Genomic DNA, 22,502 nt, shown 5'->3' on the forward strand with positions numbered 1-22,502 from the left:
AGCCATGGTTCAAGCCACACCTTAGGATGTTGGGAAAAGGCTCTGGTCGGTGGTTCAAGCCCCAAAGGCCAATAGCCTCGTAAACGAAGCGATACAAGCACAAGTGCTGCTACTGTAACTGGACAGCAGTTTGGGTTCGGTTCAGGAGGCTGGTGCGAGTTTTTGGCTGGTTTTTAGCCTATGACCATAGACTGGACAGTGCCTCAATGAGTTACAAAGGTCATGTTTTTGGCCGTTTGTGATTTGGTTAAGTTTAGAAGTCGTACGAGAATTTACGGTGCAATGTGCCAAAGTGACTCTCGAAAGAGCGTTTTACAATTTTGGACTCCATTCACTATTTTCGTGTATTTCAGTCCGAGGGTTATGTTTTCCAGTATTTTAGGAGTATTTTAATCATGGCTAAGCGATGGTTCAGTGTTGGTTCGGGTTGGTACGAAGCCATGGTTGAATGCTAAGTTTGGGCGTAATTGTCTCGTTTCTAGTTCGATTATGAAGTGTTGGTCAAGTTAAGTTTATTTGCATGTTCTCATGTTAGAATTAGGTCGCAGCGAGCCAGGAACGATCCAACTCATTCGGTAAAACAGAGTTATAATTATATTACATGCATAAAATATAAAATGTTTATTTTTGAGATATATGCGATATGTCTTGTGGCCACATTATGCTTATGGGATTGCTTCACCAGGTGACCTACGACCGGTTTACGATTATGTAAGGGTACGGATATCCAGTCCATGGGTTGTGATGATCTCTACCACCCAGTATACTGTGGTTTAGTCTGATCAGACGTGCATGTTATGTTATGTTATGGGCCACTTGCGTAGAAACATTATCTCTACCAAAAATTACGATATGATAAGTTATGAAAGATCTCTATCGAGCAAAGCTTTTACGTATGATTTTTAGATATGCACGTATTTATAATTACTCATGACATGATTTCCCCCTTGCGCTTTATGATACGATATTTTTACGTTGCACGAAATTTTATGTTATATTTACATGTTATTCACGATATATGCATGATGAGTCTTTAGACTCACTAGACTTGATTGTTGTAGGTACTGATGAGGTCGGGACCGAGGGTGGGGACCAGTGAGCTAGTTTGGGCCGGCAGTAGTGGGAACCCGAGGACCTCATTTTTATCATTTACTATTTATGCTCAAACTCAGTTTTTATTTTGACGAATTATTTTTAAGTTGTGGTTTGAAAACAATGTTTGCTTACGCTGTTACATTAAACTAAATCTATTTATCAGATTATTTCATAAATGATGTATGTTATTTATTTAAAGAGAAAAATTTTAAATAATTCCGCAAATTTTCAAATACGAAATACGGGCCTCTTCAGTTTTGCTCAGGCTTGGCTCGAAGAAATTGCTTGGTGGCTCAAGGGTACCTTGTTAGGGTTCGAGTTAGGGTTTTAAATGGTTAAAGAATTCGAACGTGGTTCAAAAGGGGGTCAAATCATGGTTCAAGAGGGTAATTTAAATATAAAAAGCTTATTTTTAATATTTGGGAATTTTATAATAAATTTTGAATTTAATTCGAGATTAAAACGCACAGGGAATTAATAATTACGAAATAAATGAAAAGCCTCAAATTTAAGCAAAATAAAAATATTAGAAAATTTATTTAAGCTTAAATAATTATTTGGCAGGGTATAATGTCAACGAAAGTAAGAAAAAGTCAAAATCGAGAAACTTTTCGTTTTGGGTTAAAAACAATCATTTTACACCTGAAAAATAGTAAACGTCATGGAAGTACCACGAATGCTGTAATATATGATAAAATGATTATATTAAATGTTAAGGAATTTTATGATAAAGTGTTGAAACTAAAAGATATGTTGCATGTTTGGTTTTAAAAGAAAATTTATATTTTAATGCATGATTTTTATAAATGATGAAAATATGAAACGCTTGAGGAGGTGATGTAATTGTGATTGTTATGATCTTATGAGGATATGATTGGGGATATTATGAGGAAAAAGGCCCAAGAGGGAACCCATTTACGGGAAAAGGCCCAAAGGGAGCCCATTTACGGGAGAAGGCTTCAGAGAGAGCCTGTAGATAGCAGAAGGCCCCAGAAAAAGCCCAAAGATCGTATTTCCGTATGATGATGATAGACCAAGGCTCAGTTGACGGGTGAGAGTGTCGCTGATGTCCCCGCCGCCCAGTACTGTGGATACATGTAGATGGATCTATCGACCTTATGATAAAACGAAAGTCACAATTAATGATCTGAATTCAATAAATGGAACGTAGAGGCTTTTGAGGAAAAGGAAAATGTTTATGATATAATGTTATATGATCCGAAATGGTGAAAGGAAAAATGATTCTGTTTATGCATGTTAATGAAAAGTTATTTTAAGAAATGTATTTTCACTGTTGAATGCGAATGTATATATATTACTTGTTTTCATGATTTTGGCTTCCGGAGTCCTTAAGCTCACAAGGTGTGATGGATGATGGTGAGCATGATGTTAATGATAATGGAGGTTTTGATGTTTGATCTTGTTGGACTGAAGGTGCACACAACCCGAGGACCAGCGCTAGATTTTCTGCATTATGAGTATGATTATGATTTTTGTTTAGGTTATTATAAATTTTTTACGACTTTTATGATTCTTTTTGAGTGGTTTTGAGAGGTTGTTAGAGTTAGTCTTATTTTGAAATATTGTTAAGTTAGGTTGTTAACATTTGACGATTTTATGTTCTGAACTCTTTATCTTTGAATTTTCAAACATAGCTGATTGTTTTAATTTTAAAATGGTGTCAAGGTATTTTAAATTATGTATATGTATGTATCGGTCGAAACTAATAGAGTAGAGAAAAAAAATATTTTTAGTAAAAAACGAGTAGTTGACGTTTAATAATTATCTAATAATTTTATTATTAACCACCACAATTATTAAAGAATTAAACAAATTAAATAAACACCTTTTATTTATTTTCTAATAAATTCAATAATAATTTTTTTTATATATAACTAACTTTTACCATAAATAATTAAAATCATATTCTAATTATTTATTTTACAAGAAAATTATTAATTTTTTAAAATTTAATTTTAAAAATAAAAATTAAACTTATTTTCATAAAATATCAATTTCGTCCAAAACTTTGAAAAATCAGAAAATCGCAAACAAAGTCCGAACTATTCAAGCACATTATCCAGCACAGTGCCCGAGACATTCCCGGATAGCCGCCCGCTGCCTAATCGTATCGGGCAGTGAATGACAGGCGTGCTGGATGCCGCGCGTGCTCGACGCCGCACGTGCTGCGAGCTGGGGTTCCGGAACAGTTCCGGGTAAATTCGATTTTTAAAAAAAAATTAAAATCAAATTTTATGGCGCAACAATTTTCTGAAAAATTTTCTTGTGAGGTTAGAAATATATTATTAAATATTTAAAACATACGATATAGAGAACTTTGTTCTGATACCACTGTTGTGATTCGTGTTCTCTCGTGCCCAAACACCACAGAAGTTTTAATTATTTTTTTATTTTGACGATCAAATTATTTGGACAATTTTATGGTTTGGAATGAATAAACATACATAGGATGTTTGAATGTTTACCGTTAGTGATTTTTCACTTGCCTCCAACTACGCCGTTATAAGCGAACGTAACTTTTGTTGCAAATCCCATGTATGTTCTTCAATCTTTAAATCAGGTCCACTACCAGATTACTTGTTCCTTTTCTAACTTGCCCTTGAGAGTTAGAAGGATTTTACGTAGAGATTGATATGAGGAGGGCGAAAACAAGGAGAGTTACGAGGAGGTGGTTTTTTCGAAAATTCCTTGGCCTCGACGTTAGGGTTTTTCGAAAAACATATGTTGGAATGAATGAATTAACCCTAAACCTAATACACATATATATAAACTTAGGGCCCATTAATTTATTTAAGTACTTAATTAGTTTAATCAATTAATTACTCTGGTCCAACAAATTTAATTAATTAAATAATATTTTAAAGTCCAATTAAGAACTTTAATAATATGTATGTTGGTCATGTACTCCTACAAGCCCATTATACATATACCCATTATATTTAATTTAAATGTTTTATAAATTTAACATTTGAATTTAATATTTAAATTACAAATTCACCTCCTTGAATTTATCACTTCAAAATTTAATAGTCATAAATTAAACTCCTTGAATTTATTTCTCAATGTTTTATTTAAATTCAACTCCTTGAATTTATTAACTCAACGGGGACAAAATAATCCAATACTTGTGTGACCATCAATGGTTCAGAGATACAGCTAGCAGTGGGTTCACAACTCTTTGTGATTCAGGACATAATCATTTATTCGAGCTTACCTTAATTTGCCTCATTCTATGTATAAACAATTGATCATGATAATGTCAAAAGTTTTATTTCTGATTAAACCCTTCGAATCATGGTAAGTGCGTCTACTATCATCGCCCCATGATTTCCTAAGTATCAATGATAGTGCCTGCAAGAAATAGTCGGTTATGATTAACGTACAGTAAGATACTGTCATCTTATATATCCTGATCGAATCTCCAACCATTATTTCATCGAGGTTTGCATAAAAATCCAATAACTGTGTGACACATATTTGAGAATAATTAGTGGCATCGCATGAAAAATTGGAGAACTCCTTCTCTAACGTATATCTCATAATCTGACCAGAGATTTCATGCACTAATATTTCATCAGATCACACAGGATATCCACACCCGTAGGTGAGAGCTGAATTCACGACTACAATGCACTGACTCTTACATGTGTCACAACTGTACCCAATCTCGCCACCTGATGACCCTCCTAGAGCCGATAAACGAATCAAAGCACAGTCCTAGCATATAGAGCATCAGTGTTGTCCCGGTTCGTAAGGAAAATGATATACAATCATAACCACGGACTTACCCTCTAGATGAATGATAATGTAGAACCCGTAAATTAGACTACGTATAAGCCATGCATAATTCTAGTATTTAAATATGATTTTATTGCTTGAGAATTAAAATTCTTTTCTTTAAATTTAATTATTTTATTTCAGTAGTTTAATTGTTACCTTTTCAGTTAATTGATTATTTAAGTAAAATAATAAGTTAATTTAATGTAAAAGAAAGCTTGAGGCATTATTTAAATAATTTGATTTAAGTAGTAAATAAAGTTCCATAATTAATTTCATAATTCATTAAAATATTTATTGAGTAGATAAAGCACTAAAGATTTAAAATACCATATTTAAGAAATATTTTCCCCCCATTTTTATTCAAATACTCGGCCACCTTGATAAAAGATTTGAATTAAAATTTGCCAACTCATTTTCATTGACATATCTTCCTACTCCTTTTCTTGATAATTAATCCCCTCACTTTAAATCATCATTTAATTAATAATTAAGCAATTTCCTACCCATATTTTAAATGATAAAATCGGCCACCTCCATTAGGAAATTTAAAAATATTGTCAACTCTCCATCTTTTAATTTATTTTCTTATTCTTTACATGATAGATGATTCCCTTCACTTTTATTCATCACTAATTAACAATTAAGCAATATCCTCCCTTATTTTGTGAGCAAGAAATCGGCCCCCTCATCCCACAATTTATCCCTCAAATCAAATCATATCACATATCATCCCATACCTCACAAATTCAAATAAGCAAAATATGACCTTGGCATTCTATCCCACTTTATTTGTAGACTTTCCCTCATCTCCCTAACCATTTTTCACCCTCACCTTACCACCAAAATCTGAGAGCATTTCAGAAAAAAAAAAATCGCGAGGCAGCCAAGGGTAAACAAGAGAGAAAAACAAGAAAGAAAACAAGAGAAGCGACTCCGTCTCCGCAGCGCCGCGTCGTCGTAATCGTTTTTTTTTTCTTTCAAAACAAACCAAGGCATGTTTATATCTTTCCTTGCTCTTCAATCAAGTCATATACATGTTTTTAAACCATATTTGTTCAGGATCTTATTAGCAATAACCGAAATATATCAAGAAATTTAAGAAAATGAACATGCAGATTTTCGGTCCTCTTCATTTCTACATCACGGTTTGGTTGTTTTTGTGAGTACAGGTGGTTGACTCATGTCCAAGCTCCCAAGGCTGCACCTAGGCATGTACTAGGGTGTATTAGGATCATGTTGGTCCATTAATTCAAGTCCCATGCCTGCTGGAATCGATAAAATACAGCAACTCCCCAAGCATGTCCCTTTGCATTCGATTTTCTGTCTGGCTGTCAAAGGAGAAGTTTTCTGGTCTTGGCTGCCCTAGGGGCTATAGCCATGATTAGAACCTCTCCTTGACAAGTCTGGGACGTGACCAAGATGCCCTTTCATGGCTTGGTTCACGGTCCTCTCCGTTTTAAAACAAAACAACGCAAGTGTCCATGGGTTCGTTTTTTTTTGGTTTCGCATGTTTGTGTGTACTTTCGGTTTTGGTGGTTGAGGTGGATCTTGGTTGGCTCTTTAGCCCTTAGCCATGGTTCATACCATACCCCTTGATGTTTAGATCATGCCATGGTCAATTAAATGGCCATTGGACGATGAAAAACGGCAAGTAAACCGACGCATCACGGTACAGATTTTTGGGGCTCTCGAATTCAAGTTTCGGGTGTCATAGGGTTGGGTTGGATTGTGGCTGGCCTAGGGCCCTTAGCCATGGTTCAAACCATACCCTAGGATGTTGGTAAGAGGCTCTGGTCAGTGGTGCAAGCCCCATTGGCCAATAGTCTTGAGAACGACGCAAGGAAATGCAGCGCAGCTGCTGTTTTTTTTTTGACAGCAAGTGTGCTGCGGTTCAGAGGTGTGTTTCGAGTTCTTGGTTGCCTTTTAGCCTATGGCCTTGGACTGGACAGTACCTCCTCAAGTCAGAAAGGTCATGTTTTTGACCGTTTGTGATTTGGTCAAGTTTAGAGGTCGTACGAGAAATTACGGTGCGATGTGCCAAATTGACTCTCGAAAGAGAGTTTCATGTTTTGTCCTCCATTCACCAAAATTTCGACTTGTATCATTTTAGGAGCATTATTTTATCATTTTAGGTGTATTTCAATCAAGACTAAATGAGGGTTCGGTGTTGGTTCGGGTTGGCACGGAGTCATGATTAAATACTAAGTCATTGGGCGTAATTGTCACGTTTTTGGAGTCAATTACAAAGTTTGGTCAAGTTAAATCATTTGCATATTTTTCATATTAGATTTATTTCGCAGCAAGCCTGGGAACGATCCAATCCATGTTGTAAAATATTACAGGATATTTAATTCGGCTATTTAATTATTTTACGTGCATAAAAATATAAAATATTCATTTTTGAGATTTATGCGATATTGCTTGTGACCATTTCACTATCATGGGATTATTGTATCACCCGGTGGTCACTTACCGGTTCAGTTCAGTTCAGTTCCACCCAGTATACTGTGGCATTAGTCTGATCAGACGATTATTACTTCACCCGGTGGTCACTTACCGGTTCAGTTCAGTTCAGTTCATGGGCCACTAGCGTAGAACATAATCTCAATAGAAAATTATGATATGCCATTTTATTTCAGGGCTCTCCCGAGCAAACATTTTACTTAAGATTTTTAGTTCAGTTATGCACGTATTATAATTACTCATGTCATGATATTTACACGTTTTGCCAGTCTCATGATAATTTCATGTTGCATGAAATTTTACTATATTTACGATGTATGCATGCTGAGTTTTTAGACTCACTAGACTTGATTGTTGTAGGTACTGATGAGGTCGGGTTCCAGGGCGGGGACCAGTAAGCCATCTTGGGTCAGCAGTAGTGGAACCCGAGGACCTCATTTCAGCATTTACCATTTTTATGCTAAAACATTTTATATTTTGTTGGATTATTTTTAAATAGTTATTTTGCAAACAATAATTACTTCTGCTGCTATTTCGAATATTTAAACACTGAATCTTTTTATCAATTTATTTATTTAAAGAGGCGTTTTAAAAAAGAGAGAATTTTTAATTTTTCCGCAAATTTTCAAACACGAATTTTCGGGACTTTATAGCTGGTATCAGAGCCTATGTTCTTGTAAAGGGTTGTACTACTACTGACCACTAGAAGCTCATGAAGTCACTTCTTCGGTCTGTAAGTTTTACATTTACGCATTTTATTTAAAGCATGAATTATTTTAACTGCATGTTCTCATGGAATATTTTTACGTCCTGATTTTTAATTGTTCAGTATTTATTTAAATTTAAATAAATTATGGAATTATGCATGTTAGTTACGTATGGGTTATGTATGGAACAGTATGCCCACTAGACGCATTCTTGAGCGCACTAAAGATGATGAGCCTCGCCAGGAGAACGGCATGGACCAGAGGCAGGAGAGGGATGTACCTCCACCCCCTCCACTATACATGAATACCCATATGCTGGCTGGGATGACTCAGTTCTTCGCGCAGTTTGCGGGGAACAATGTTGGAGCCGCCAGGCCGACAGGGCCCGAGGCTGTCTATGAGAGATTCATGAAGATGCGTGCTAAGGAGTTTTCAGGGACGACGGATCCCATGATTTCCGAGGGCTGGATCAAGTCCCTCGAGGTCATCTTCGAGTTCATGGAGCTTGGAGATGCGGACCGAGTTCGTTGTGCCACATATCTGTTCGGAGGAAATGCCCGCTTATGGTGGGAAGGAGCGTCAGTAGCCCTGAATTTGGCTACGCTGAGCTGGACACGCTTCACGGAGGTATTTTACTCCAAATATTTTACTGACGAAGTACGTTCCACGTTGACCAGGGAGTTCATGACCCTGAGACAGGGAGACTCGACTGTTACGGAGTTCATCCGTAAGTTTGAGAGGGGTTGCCATTCTATGCTTCTAATTGCGAATGATGCAGGAGCAAAGTTGAGAAACTTTCTGGACGGACTACGGCCGATCTTGCGCCGTGATGCTAGGGTGGCTGGCCTTACTACTTATGATGTTGCCGTCTCCAGAGCTCTAGCTGCAGAGCAGGACCAGCGTGACATTGAGAGGGATCGCCAGGGGAAGCGATCGATTCCAGTACCACATCGCCCTCCTCCTCCTCAGCAGCAGCATCAGAATAAGAAGCCTTTCCACGGCCCACCCAGAAATAGATCTCAGCAGCAGCATCAGAATAAGAGGCTTTTCCACGGCCTACCCAGAAACAGAGGTCAACAGCAGCAGCAGCAGCGGCGGCAGCAGGGACGCCCAGCCCCGAAGACTTTTGAGCACCCTGTCTGTCCCAAGTGCTCACGCCGCCATCCTGGAGCATGCATGTATGGTTCCAGGAAGTGTTACAAGTGTGGTAGTCCAGACCACTTGCTACCGCAATGCCCACAGGGAAGTCTTCCTACCCAAGGCAGAGTCTTTGCTCTCCATGCAGTAGAGACGAACCAGACACCATGCTTATGACAGGTATCTTACAGCTTTAAGTTTATATTTGAAATTCGATGTTTTGGGAATCTAGGTTAATATTTTGAACTTAGAATTACGATAAGATTGCATGCTCTACTCAGTATTATATTCGGGAATTAGGTTAGAAGAACTTTGACCCTTGCATGTCTATAAGTTTAGTTGTTGTAACTATTGGGTTCAACTTAGAGTTCCAATCTTTCAGGGAGAATTTTTATAACCGGTTCTGCTACGAAAACCTTGATAGATTCAGGGGCTACTCACTCGTTTATTTCGAAGGTCTTTGCTAATTTCCTCAAGGTCAAGACCGTTGGGTTAGATGTGGCGTATTCAGTAGTACTGCCTTCTGGAGAGGAGATGACAGCTACTAATGTGATCCGAGACATAGACCTCGAGCTTCATGGCAATCTTGTTTATGCGGATCTTATTGTACTGCTGATGCCAGAGTTTGACATCATTCTAGGGATGGACTGGCTATTGCGGAACAGAGTTTTGATTGACTTCCAGGGGAGATCTGTTCTAGTCCGACCGCCTGGGATGACGCAGTTCTTATTTGAGCCAGACAGGTACTTTCCTCTACCACGCATTATTCTTTGTGTCCAGGCTAGGAAGCTCATGCATATAGGGTGTCGGGCATTTTTAGCAACTTTTATATCTGTCCCCAAAGCACCTAGTCAGCCAGCTTCAGATGTTCCGATTGTTAGAGACTTTTTAGACGTTTTTCCTGAGGATGTCTTTGGTATGCCACCCGAGAGAGAGGTCGAGTTTTCTATCGAGCTTATGCCAGGTACGGTTCCGATCTCAAAAGCATCGTACCGACTAGCACCGACAGAGATGGCCGAGCTTAAGAAGCAGATACATGAACTTCTTGACAAGGAGTTCATTCGCCCGAGTTTTTCTCTATGGTCCCGCCAGTCTTGCTTGTGAAGAAGAAGGATGGCTCTATGAGGCTTTGCATTGATTACCGGGAGTTGAACAGGGTGACAGTAAAGAACAAGTATCCAGTTCCGCGGATTGAGGATTTATTTGATCAGTTGCAGGGAGCTTCGTTATTCTCCAAGATTGATCTGCGTTCTGGTTACCACCAGTTGAGAGTGAAAGATGCCGATGTTTCCAAGACCGCTTTTAAGACTCGTTATGGCCACTACGAGTTCCTTGTGATGCCGTTCGGTTTGACGAATGCGCCAATGATCTCCATGGATTTCATGAATCGCGTATTTCAGCCGTATCTTCACCGGTTTGTGATAGTATTCATAGACGACATTCTCATCTACTCCAATAATCAAGAGGATCACAGCAGACATCTGACCACAGTGTTGCAGACCTTGCAGAAGCATATGTTATTTGCAAAGTTCAGTAAGTGCGAATTCTGGTTAGAGAAGGTGGCATTCTTAGGCCATATTGTTTCTAGCAGCGGTATTGAGGTAGACCCAGCGAAGGTTGCAGCAGTCAGAGATTGGGTTGTGCCGCAGAATGCATTAGAGATCCGCAGTTTTCTTGGGCTAGCAGGATATTATCGGAAGTTCATTAAGGGATTATCCTCTATTTCCGTTCCACTCACATCATTGACCAAGAAGAATGCTAAGTTTGTGTGGAGCGAGGAGTGTCAGAAGAGTTTCGATACTTTGAAGCAAGCTCTTATCTCAGCACCAGTTTTGGCCATGCCGTCAAGGCCCGGAGATTTTGTGTTGTATACCGATGCTTCGAAGCTCGGTTTGGGCGCAGTATTGATGCAGCATGGGAAGGTGATAGCGTATGCTTCTTGTCAGCTAAAAATCCATGAGAAAAATTATCCTACCCATGATCTAGAGTTGGCCGCCGTAGTTTTTGCCTTGAAGATTTGGAGGCATTATTTGTATGAGAGAAGTGTCAGATCTTTACCGACCACAAGAGCCTCAAGTATTTCTTTACGCAGAGGGAGCTGAACATGCGTCAGAGGCGTTGGTTGGAGCTTGTGAAGGATTATGATTGTGACATTAGCCACCACCCGGGTAAAGCTAATGTAGTCGCGGATGCATTGAGCAGAAAAGTCGCAGTGATGGCTCATTTGACAGTTTCGAGACCTCTTCAGACTGAGATGTAGAGGTTTTGTCTAGAGACTTACCCTCGAGGTAGAGTTCCCCGTCTATCTACCTTGACTATTCAGTCCTCTCTTCTAAATCGTATTCGCAGTGGTCAGTCAGCAGATGAGCAGTTGGCAAAGTGGAAGCAGAGAGATGAGGCCAAGGGCAGTGTCTTGTATACACTGAGCGACGGTATAGTGAGATATCGAGACAGGATGTGGGTTCCTTGCAGTGATTTTCTCCGAGCAAATATTCTATCAGAGGCCCACATGTCGCCGTACTCTATTCACCCTGGGAGTACGAAGATGTACAGAGTTCTGCAGTTATTGTATTGGTAGCCCGGAATGAAGAAGGATATCAGACGTTTTGTATCCAAGTGTCTGACTTGTCAGTTAGTGAAGGCGGAGCATCAGAGACCAGCAGGTTTGCTCAAGCCTCTTCCTATTCTCGAGTGGAAGTGGGAGAATGTTACCCTGGACTTCGTGACCAGTTTGCCGAAGTCAGTCAGAGGATCAAATGCCATCTGGGTGATTGTAGATCGTCTTACCAAATCAGCTCACTTCTTGCCTATTAAGACGGCTTTCACCATGATTCAGTATGCAGAGTTGTATATCCGAGAGATAGTCCAACTTCATGGCATTCTCGTTTCTATCGTGTCTGACAGAGACCCCATATTCACTTCCTCGTTTTGGAAGAGTTTGCATTCGACCATGGGTATGAAGTTACTGTTTAGCACAGCTTTCCATCCGCAGACAGATGGGCAGTCAGAGCGAGTTATTCAGATTTTGGAGGATCTTCTCCGTGCTTGTGTTATCGACTTCTCAAGGAGTTGGGAGTCGAACTTTCCATTAGTGAAGTTCACCTATAACAACAGTTTCAAGTCATCTATAAATATGGCTCCGTTTGAAGCACTGTATGGCCATAAGTGTAGATCTCCTGTTCATTGGGATGAAGCAGGGGAGAGAGTAGAGTTGGGTCCAGAGATTATTCAGCAGGCTGCCGATTTAGTAGTCAAGATCCGTGATAGGATGAGGACTGCTCAGAGTCAACAGAAAAGCTATGCAGATCAGAGGAGGAGATATTTAGATTTTACCGTTGGCGACCATGTCTTTGTGAAAGTAGCACCTGTGAAGGGTGTCATGCGATTTAGGAAGAAAGGAAAGCTCAGTCCGAGATTCATTGGACCATTTGAGATCCTCGACAGAGTTAGGACGCTAGCTTATCGTGTGGCTCTTCCGCCGAATCTGGCCGGAGTACACAATGTGTTCCACGTCTCTATGCTGAGGAAGTATATGGCAAATCCTTCGCATGTTCGTATGTCTTGAACTTTGAGCCGTTGCAGCTTACTCCGAACCTGTTTTATGAAGAGAGACCAATGCAGATCTTAGATAGCCAGGAGAAGAAGCTTCGGAACAAGCTGGTTAAGCGAGTGAAAGTCAAATGGCTTAACCATTCATAGGAGAAAGCTACGTGGGAGTCTGAGCCAGAGATGAGGAGTCGGTACCCCGAGTTATTCGGTGAGTTTTAATTTCGAGGACGAAATTTCTTTTAAGGGGGGAGGGTTGTAGAACCCGTAAATTAAACTACGTATAAGCCATGCATAATTCTAGTATTTAAATATGATTTTATTGCCTTAGAATTTAAATTCTTTTCTTTAAATTTAATTATTTTATTTCAGTAGTTTAATTGTTATCTTTTCAGTTAATTGAGTGAGGCCGGACTGGAGTTGGAGTTTGAGATAAAATTTAATATTAAGAAATCATTCCTAGAATTTATTTAAGTAAAATAATAAGTTAATTTAATGTAAAAGAAAGCTTGAGGAATTATTTAAATAATTTGAGTTAAGTAGTAAATAAAGTTCCATAATTAATTTCTTAATTTACTAAAATATGTATTGAGTAGATAAAGCACTAAAGATTTAAAATACCATATTTAAGAAATATTTTCCCTTCCATTTTTATTCAAATATTCGGCTACCTTGATAAAAGATTTGAATTAAAATTTGCCAACTCATTTTCATTGACATATCTTCCTACTCCTTTTCTTGATAATTAATCCCCTCACTTTAAATCCTCATTTAATTAATAATTAAGCAATTTCCTACCCATATTTTAAATGATAAAATAGGCCACCTCCATTAGGAAATTTAAAAATATTGTCAACTCTCCATCTTTTAATTTCTTTCCTTATTCTTTACATGATAGATGATTCCCTTCACTTTTATTCATCACTAATTAACAATTAAGCAATATCCTCCCTTATTTTGTGAGCAAGAAATCGGCCCCCTCATCCCACAATTTATCCCTCAAATCAAATCATATCACATATCATCCCATATCTCACAAATTCAAAATAAGCAAGATATGACCTTGCCATTCTATCCCACTTTATTTGTAGACTTTCCCTCATCTCCCTAACCATTTTTCTCCCTCACCTTACCACCGAAATCTGAGAGTATTTCAGAAAAAAAATAAAAATCGTGAGGTAGCCAAGGGTAAACAAGAGAGAAAAACAAGAAAAAAACAAGAGAAGCGACTCCGTCTCCGTCGCGCCGCGTCGTCGTAATCTTTTTTTTCTTTCAAAACAAACCAAGGCATGTTTATATCTTTCCTTTCTCTTCAATCAAGTCATATACATGTTTTTAAACCATATTTGTTCCGGATGTTATTAGCAAAAACCGAAATATATCAAGAAATTTCAGAAAATGAACATGCAGATTTTCGGCCCTCTTCATTGCTACCTCACGGTTTGGTTGTTTTTGTGGGTACAGGTGGTTGACTCATGTCCAGGCTCCCAAGGCTGTACCTAGGCATGTACTAGGGTGTATTGGTATCATGTTGGTCCATTCGTCCAAGTCCCATGCCTGCTGGAATCGATAAAATACAGCAACTCCCCAAGCATGTCCCTTTGCATTCGATTTTCTGTCTTGCTGTCAAAGGAGAAGTTTTCTGGTCTTGGCTGCCCTAGGGGCTATAGCCATGATTAGAACCTCTCCTTGACATGTCTGGGACGTGACCAAGATGTCCTTTCATGGCTTGGTTCAAGGTCCTCTCCGTTTTAAAACAAAACAACGCAAGTGTTCATGGGTTCGTGTTTTTTTGGTTTCGCATGTGTGTGTGTACTTTCGGTTTTGGTGGTTGGCGTGGATCTTGGTTGGCTCTTTAGCCATTAGCCACGGTTCATACCATACCCTTTGCATGTTTAGATAATGCCATGGTCAATTAAATGGCCACTGGGACGATGAAAAACGTCAAGTAAACCGAAGCATCACGGTACAGATTTTTGGGGCTCTCGAATGCAAGTTTCGGGTGTCATAGGGTTGGGTTGAATTGTGGCTAGCCTAGGGCCCTTAGCCATGGTTCAAATCATACCCTAGGATGTTGGTAAGAGGCTTTGGTCAGTGGTGCAACCCCCATTGGCCAATAGTCTTGAGAACGACGCAAGGAAACGCAGCGCAGCTGCTGTAATTTTTTTTTTGACAGGAAGTGTGCTGCGGTTCAGAGGTGTGTTTCGAGTTCTTAGTTGGCTTTTAGCCTATGGTCTTGGATTGGACAGTACCTCATCGAGTCAGGAAGGTCATGTTTTTGACCGTTTGTGATTTGGTCAAGTTTAGAGGTCGTACGAGAAATTACGGTGCGATGTGCCAAATTGACTCTCGAAAGAGCGTTTCATGTTTTGTTCTCCATTCACCAAAATTTCGACTTGTATCATTTTAGGAGCATTATTTTATCATTTTAGGTGTATTTCAATCATGACTAAATGAGGGTTCGGTGTGGTTCGATTTGGCACGGAGTCATGATTAAATACTAAGTCATTGGGCGTAATTGTCTCATTTTTGGAGTCAATTACAAAGTTTGGTCAAGTTAAATCATTTGCATATTTTTCATGTTAGATTTAGGTCGCAGCGAGCTTGGGAACGATCCAATCCATGTGGTAAAATATTACAAGATATTTAATTAGGCCATTTAATTATGTTACATGCATAAAAATATAAAATATTCATTTTTTAGATTTATGCGATATTGCTTTTGGCCATTTCACTATCATGGGATTATTGTATCACCCGGTGGTCACTTACTGGTTCAGTTCAGTTCAGTTCCACCCAGTATACTGTGGCATTAGTCTGATCAGACGATTATTACTTCACCCGGTGGTCACTTACCGGTTCAGTTCAGTTCAGTTCATGGGCCACTAGCGTAGAACATAATCTCAACAGAAAATTATGATATGCCATTTTATTTCAGGGCTCTCCCGAGCAAACATTTTACTTAAGATTTTTAGTTCAGTTATGCACGTATTATAATTACTCATGTCATGATATTTACACGTTTTGCCAGTCTCATGATAATTTCATGTTGCATGAAATTTTACTATATTTACTTGTTATTTACGATGTATTCATGTTGAGTCTTTAGACTCACTAGACTTGATTGTTGTAGGTACTGATGAGGTCGGGATCGAAGGGGGGGACCAGTGAGCCATCTTGGGTCAGCAGTAGTGGAACCCGAGGACCTCATTTCAGCATTTACCATTTTTTATGCTAAAACATTTTATCTTTTGTTGGATTATTTTTAAATAGTTATTTTGCAAACAAAAATTACTTCCGCTGCTATTTCGAATATTTAAACACTGAATCTTTTTATCAGTTTATTTATTTAAAGAGGCGTTTTAATTAGTTAAAGAGAAAATTTTTAATTTTTTCGCAAATTTTCAAACACGAATTTTTGGGACTTTATAGATAACCACTTGGAAAGTTCTAAGGACGGTAGTTCGGTATAATCATCATATGACTTCACATATGCATGTTTAGACATCTATATGCCCTTACCAAGAAACGCGGTACACAATATCACATATGTTATTTTCGAGATCAAGCGACCTTTATCCATGTTTTAGGTGGCTAAATCGACTAGGAACGAATTTAGTTATACAGTGTTTACAAATGTGTTTTAACATCGAATTATGATTCATTTATATTAAAGTATAATCAAGGTTTTTATCTATATTGATCACATGATTATACAGATAAAAAATAACAAAACATGAAATAAGATATTATATTAAAATAAAGATTGTTTATTACAAATGAGTCAATAAATTACCTAGCCAACAACTGGCTTACATGAAATTTACTCTAACATTAATATCCATAATATCACTTATAACATATATATTTAATAACAAGAAAACTTGGCACCACAAATTTTTTAACCATATATAGCCTAATTCATGGAACTTGAGCCCATCAATATTTTATTGGTGGATAACATAAACAAGACCCAAATAGAAAATATATTCGACCAATAAATATTCTCAGAATCCTAAAAACACATATTACATGAATGGTAGGGCATGTTTTGTGGCTCTCCACTTTACCTCAATATAATTATAAATTTGCTTAATATTCAAGGAAAGACATATAGTTGTACAAAAGAAGCAGGAAAAAGCAAAACACTAAATGGCTCCAACATTCATTTGCAAAGTTCTCTTCTTTTTGTCATTCTTGGCATGCATTGCCAACGCACAGACGAAAGTATTCGACGTGAGGACGTTTGGTGCAAAGGCGAATGCAGATATAAGTCAGGTATATACAAAAATATCGGATCGCTCTAGATACTAAATTTGTATGAAAAAATGAACGAATTGGTGATAAAGAGGACATAAAAATTGATTTTAATGCAGGCTTTATTGGCTGCTTGGAAGGAAGCATGTGCATCACCAACTCCAAGCACAGTTTGGATCCCAAAAGGGACATGGTCTTTGAAGCAAGCAAAATTGGATGGACCTAATAAGGCTTCTATTGAGCTTAAGGTCGAAGGCATTTTGAAAGCTCCTTTGGATCCAACTCAAATGCCTAACAAACAAGGGGAGTGGGTGACCATCAATTATCTCGATAATTTCACTCTTTCAGGCGGTGGAGTCTTTGACGGCCAAGGACATGAAGCCTGGAAGAGGAATGACTGTCACAAGAACCAAAACTGCGTAAAACTTCCATTGGTGAGATGGCTAGCTCGTGCCTGGTCTTAAATTTGAAAACAGTGTTCTATGTTGTCTTTTATATATGGTAGAGTCCATGCGTCCCACTTATTCGTTAATGATCAAAAACATCTATAAATTGTAAGCTGAGACACTCTATTGACGCATCACACCTAATTTGATGGCTATTATTCAGTGTCTTTAGGGCTTATAAAAATCACAGAGAGGATACATTGTTCAACAAGTTTTAATTTTCTGAATGCATACAGAACTTGAGCTTCAATTTCATCACCAACTCAACCATCCGCGACGTGACCACCAAGGACAGCAAGAACTTCCACGTAAACGTGATAGGCTGCTACAACGTCACGTTCCTCCGCTTCACGATTTCTGCACCCGGAGAAAGCCCAAATACCGACGGCATCCATATAGCACGTTCCAAACTTGTGAACGTCACCTGACTCAGTTATAAAAACCGGAGACGATTGTGTATCAATTGGTGATGGAACCGAGCAAGTCCACGTCCAAAACGTGATCTGTGGGCCTGGTCACGGTATCAGCGTCGGAAGCTTGGGCAAGTTTACGACAGAGAAGGATGTTGTGGGGATCTACGTCAAGAACTGCACCTTCCTCGGCACGCAGAACTGGGGTTAGGATCAAAACTTGGCCATCGGCTCCTGCAACTTTGCAGGTCACCAATCTGCAATTCGAAGATCTTATCATGACCAACGTTACGTACCCGATTGTCATAGATCAAGAATATTGCCCACACAACCTGTGCAAACTCGACGTACGTAATTCATCTCATTCCATCGCCAACTTATTTAACAAACGCGCATCACGCTAAAATTCACTTTTTCCTTTATTGATTATATACAGACCCCATCCCTCGTTAAGATCAGCAACGTAAAAATTGACAAAATCAGGGGCACGACAAATGATCCTGTCGCGGTGACACTTATCTGCAGCAGGAATAAGCCTTGTGAAAATATTCAGGTGGGCAACATCGATCTTACATACGACGGAAGACTCGGCCCTATCACCACCAAGTGTAGCAACGTAAAGCCTAGCTTGACTGGCAAACAGAATCCACCCTTGTGCGTCCCTGCTTCTGCTGCTGCTACGCAATCTGCTTGATTTTTTCTCACAGCACAAGAATATGGCGACAACCTTTTTCTGTGTATTTTTAGTTTCAAAAAAATTTTTTGACACAGATTTTAGGATTGTCAGCAATGTATTTTTATATTTTATGTGGCATATTTATTCTCGTAATTTTACGTATTTTGTAATACTAATCAGAAACTTCTGATCTATTTGAAACGAAACCTTATATTATCGGTTTTTTGTTTTCCGAACCACCATTCTTACAGTTTTTACTTGTTCCCTCACATTCTCAATATACTTACAGTACTGAGTTTTTTATACATGAATTCTTGAACGTATAAATTCCTAAATTAAGGATTTCTAAAGGTTTGTGCTCTTAGATCAATTTCATTTATACGGACTTATATGTGAGTAATTACGTGTCGTGAGTTGTCTATTAAGTTAAAACAAGAATAAAGTGATCAACTAAGGGTTCCAGTTTATTGGGCTTTAATGTATCTAATAGGTTGTGACCTTTAATGTGTAGAGACAAAAGTGTAATTTCTGTTTTCATTATGGGCTAAAACAGAAATATCAGAAAATAATGATAAATATTATCTATATATATATATCATGGTCCCTTGATCTCGGTTTATCATGTTTCATATTCTCTTCTCCATTAAAAAAATAGTTTAGAAGAGAAACTAAAAGTTTCTCTCAAGAAAAGAGCGCGTAGATCTGGAAAATCACGGCACGTTATAAAGAATTAAGAAATATGGCTTCAGGTACGCTTCCACTTAAGTTTTCCAGTCAAATTCTTAATAATTTAATGTAATAGATTCTGCGGTTTATGCGTTTTTCCAACAAGTGGTATCAGAGTCACTCATGCTTGAATCATTGAGATTGTTTAAAGTTTTGGATATTATATGGATCCAGATCTGGAAAAGAAAATTTTGCTCAAATCCTTTTTTGATATGATTTCAGACGAAACTGACACTACTCGTTTTTGTTTAAAATATACTAGAAAATTATTTTTCTTTCTAATTCATTTGTCCAAAACACTAAACATTTAAAATATGAATAAGTTGCACCATTTAAAATCAACCCACCAACTGTTATTTGAAAATAAAAAAGAACGTAATTCAAAACATAAATCGTAAAACGTCAACCAACCTAAACTAACTTTTTTTAGAATATAAACTTAACTCAAATATCTTCTCAAAACCTCTCAAAAGCATCATAAGCCATAAAGTCTTAAAAGTAACTTAAATCATTAGCATAACTCATAAACATAAGTGCGGAAAACTAGCGACGGTCCTCGGGTTGTACGCACTTTCAGTCCATCTAGATAAACCATCAAGACCTCCATTAACATCGATCTCATGCTTACCTACATCGATCACACATAGTGAGTCTATTGACTCAGCAAACCTTAACCATGATAAGAAGTAATACATATACATCTAGATGCAATAGTGAAAATATTTTTGCTTAAAATATCTTTTCATGAATATGCATACATTACAAGATATTCCAAATTCAACCACACTTAAAAGACAACGGTTTTATCAAAAATCGTTGTCTTTTTTCCTTTTAACAACGGTTTTAACAAAAACCGTTGTCTTTGTGAATTTATTCCTTGTCAAAGACAACAGTTTTTTAAAAACCGTTTTTTAAAAACTGTTGTCTTTGGTTGTCAAGACAACGTTTTTCAAAACCATTGTCTTTGTGCTTGTTTTTTATTTAGCTAAGACAACGATTTTTGTTAGAACCGTTGTCTTTTATGGGTTACGACAACGATTTTTATACCGTTGTCTATGAGCGGGTTTTTTAGTAGCTATGACAAAGAATCTATGAGCGCGTTTTTATGTAGCTAAGACAACGGTTTTAAAAATCGTTGTCTATTAACGTCGGTGAAAGACAACGATTTTTTTAGTATCTACGATAACAATTTATAAAATCGTTGTCTATATACATTTTTAGGGCATAAGACAACCTTGTCGTATTACTAGAAGAAGTAAGCGGAACTGTTTATTTAGCGATGGTTTTTCTTCAACCGTCACTGAATATAGCGATGGTTTCATAAAACCGTCGTATTTTCAAATTAGCGACGATTTTTCAAAATTGCGACTGTTGTTTAAATTAGCGACGGTTTACTAAGATCCGGAGCTAATAGGGATGGTTTCAGATTAGCGACGGTTTAAACAAAAACCATCGCAAATTGTCTATAAATATCCGCGTGCTCAGTCCATTTTCTTCATAAAATAAATTTTTCTCTCTTCAACGATTTTAATTTCTCTTCAATTCTTGATAAATTTTTAAGTGTTAGTTAAGATTGTAAATATTATTAGTTAAGTAAGATTGTAAGTGTTTTTTGTTAGATATTTAAATTATAAAATTAATTTTTTTTATTTTACGTAAAACAATAGCGACGGAATCATATGAAAAACTATGCAAAACCGCCGCTAATTGACCTTTAACAACGATTTTTCAGTGCTACAACAACGATTTTTCTCCGTCGTCTTTAGACGCCTACGACAAAGGTTTTTCACCATTGTATTCAAGTTGTAACGTCCCAAAAATTTGAAGGTCCACGTGAACCACATGCATGCAAGTTATTAAATTTCTTTTGTATTTTATTAAATTGTTTTAAAGCCTGAAATGCATGTTTCTTTCATTAATTTATGTTTAATTATTTTTATGCATTTTATGCGTAATTCATGCATGATAGGATTTAATTCACGAAATTTTAAAAATTCATGCATTAGGTTTTTAGATGCATTTCACGCTCGAACGAAGATCCGAGACCGGATAATTTTCAGAAAAATTTTTTTTATACATGATTAACTTTTATAAATTAATATATGGTGTTTTAAGTGGATTTTTCAAATAATGGGATTTTACCGGGTATTCTTATCCGCAGGACTTTATTTTTAACGGTACGTGAATTTTATCGAATCGGAGGACTTTTTATTGGTTCGGCTAATATTTTCAAAACCTTTCCAACGTGAAATATTTTCGGGTGAGCGTTTGGATTTAATGGGCCTATTTTAAGCTTGTTATGCTTAAAACCCTTTTCAAACCCTTAATTATCATATCAGGACCCATTAATTATTTGATTAACTATCTAATTATTATTTATTAAACCCTTAACCTCCCGTAACCCCCAACCCAAAGCCGATATACGTCCCATTCCCTTCAGATTTCCTACGGTTTCAGAGCTCAAAAATTGAAGGCGTTGGTTCTCTCTTGGATTGCTAAAGAAAATCTTCTTCCGGGTATCCTTCTTCTTCCTTTGTTCACCAAATCATCCCCAGGCACGCTTGTTCTTTTTTTTTAACGCATCATATACGCTGATAATATGTGTGTAGCAGACGTAAAATCATGTAGATGTTTCGATCCATGCTCGTTTGTTCATCGGTGGTAGTAAGCATATGTTTTATTGTCCCACTTGTGAATTCCTCACGTTTCGTTGATCATGGTTGCAAAGGGGCTGTCGAGTGATGTTGCTGAAGGGTCTCTTTCAGCGAGAGATTTACTGTCAATTAGAAGAAGTGAGATGGTGGTCGGTAATCTAGAAACCGTGAGGTGTTGCTAAGAGTTGCTTCGGGTTTGAGTTCATCGAGTGAAAGGGGTAGGGACGGCGGTGCATGGGCTTGAACTAAGCTATGTTTCTGACCTTTTAAAGTCTAGAAAGATGTTAGGATTGAGTCACGGGTGTCTGGTTGAGGGAGAAGCTCGATCCTTGGGAGTTTAGTTTGATCGAGAGACAACATGCTAGTATTTATCGTTTGGGGTTTTTGTTGGTGCAGAAGCTTTAAGACTCGGTTAGGCATGGTTTAGAACCTTCATTAAAGTCTAAACGGTGAGCCTTACAAGCTGGACACGTTGTGGTAGAAGGTGCACCGAATAGTTAAGGGATTTGAGACAAGTGTTGGAATATAAGTGTTAAAGGGGGAGGGTGGGCCGAGAGTTTTATTGAAGGGGTAGGGTGCTGGCT

General features: G+C 37.8%; 1 pseudogene; it reads left to right on the forward strand.

Moving 5' to 3' along the window:
- Positions 1 to 16,865: 16,865 nt before the first annotated feature.
- Positions 16,866 to 18,754, forward strand: LOC142548108 (polygalacturonase-like; annotated as a pseudogene).
- Positions 18,755 to 22,502: the final 3,748 nt, after the last annotated feature.

Source organism: Primulina tabacum, chromosome 6, assembly GCF_025594145.1.
Source record: "Primulina tabacum isolate GXHZ01 chromosome 6, ASM2559414v2, whole genome shotgun sequence".
NCBI lineage: Eukaryota > Viridiplantae > Streptophyta > Magnoliopsida > Lamiales > Gesneriaceae > Primulina > Primulina tabacum.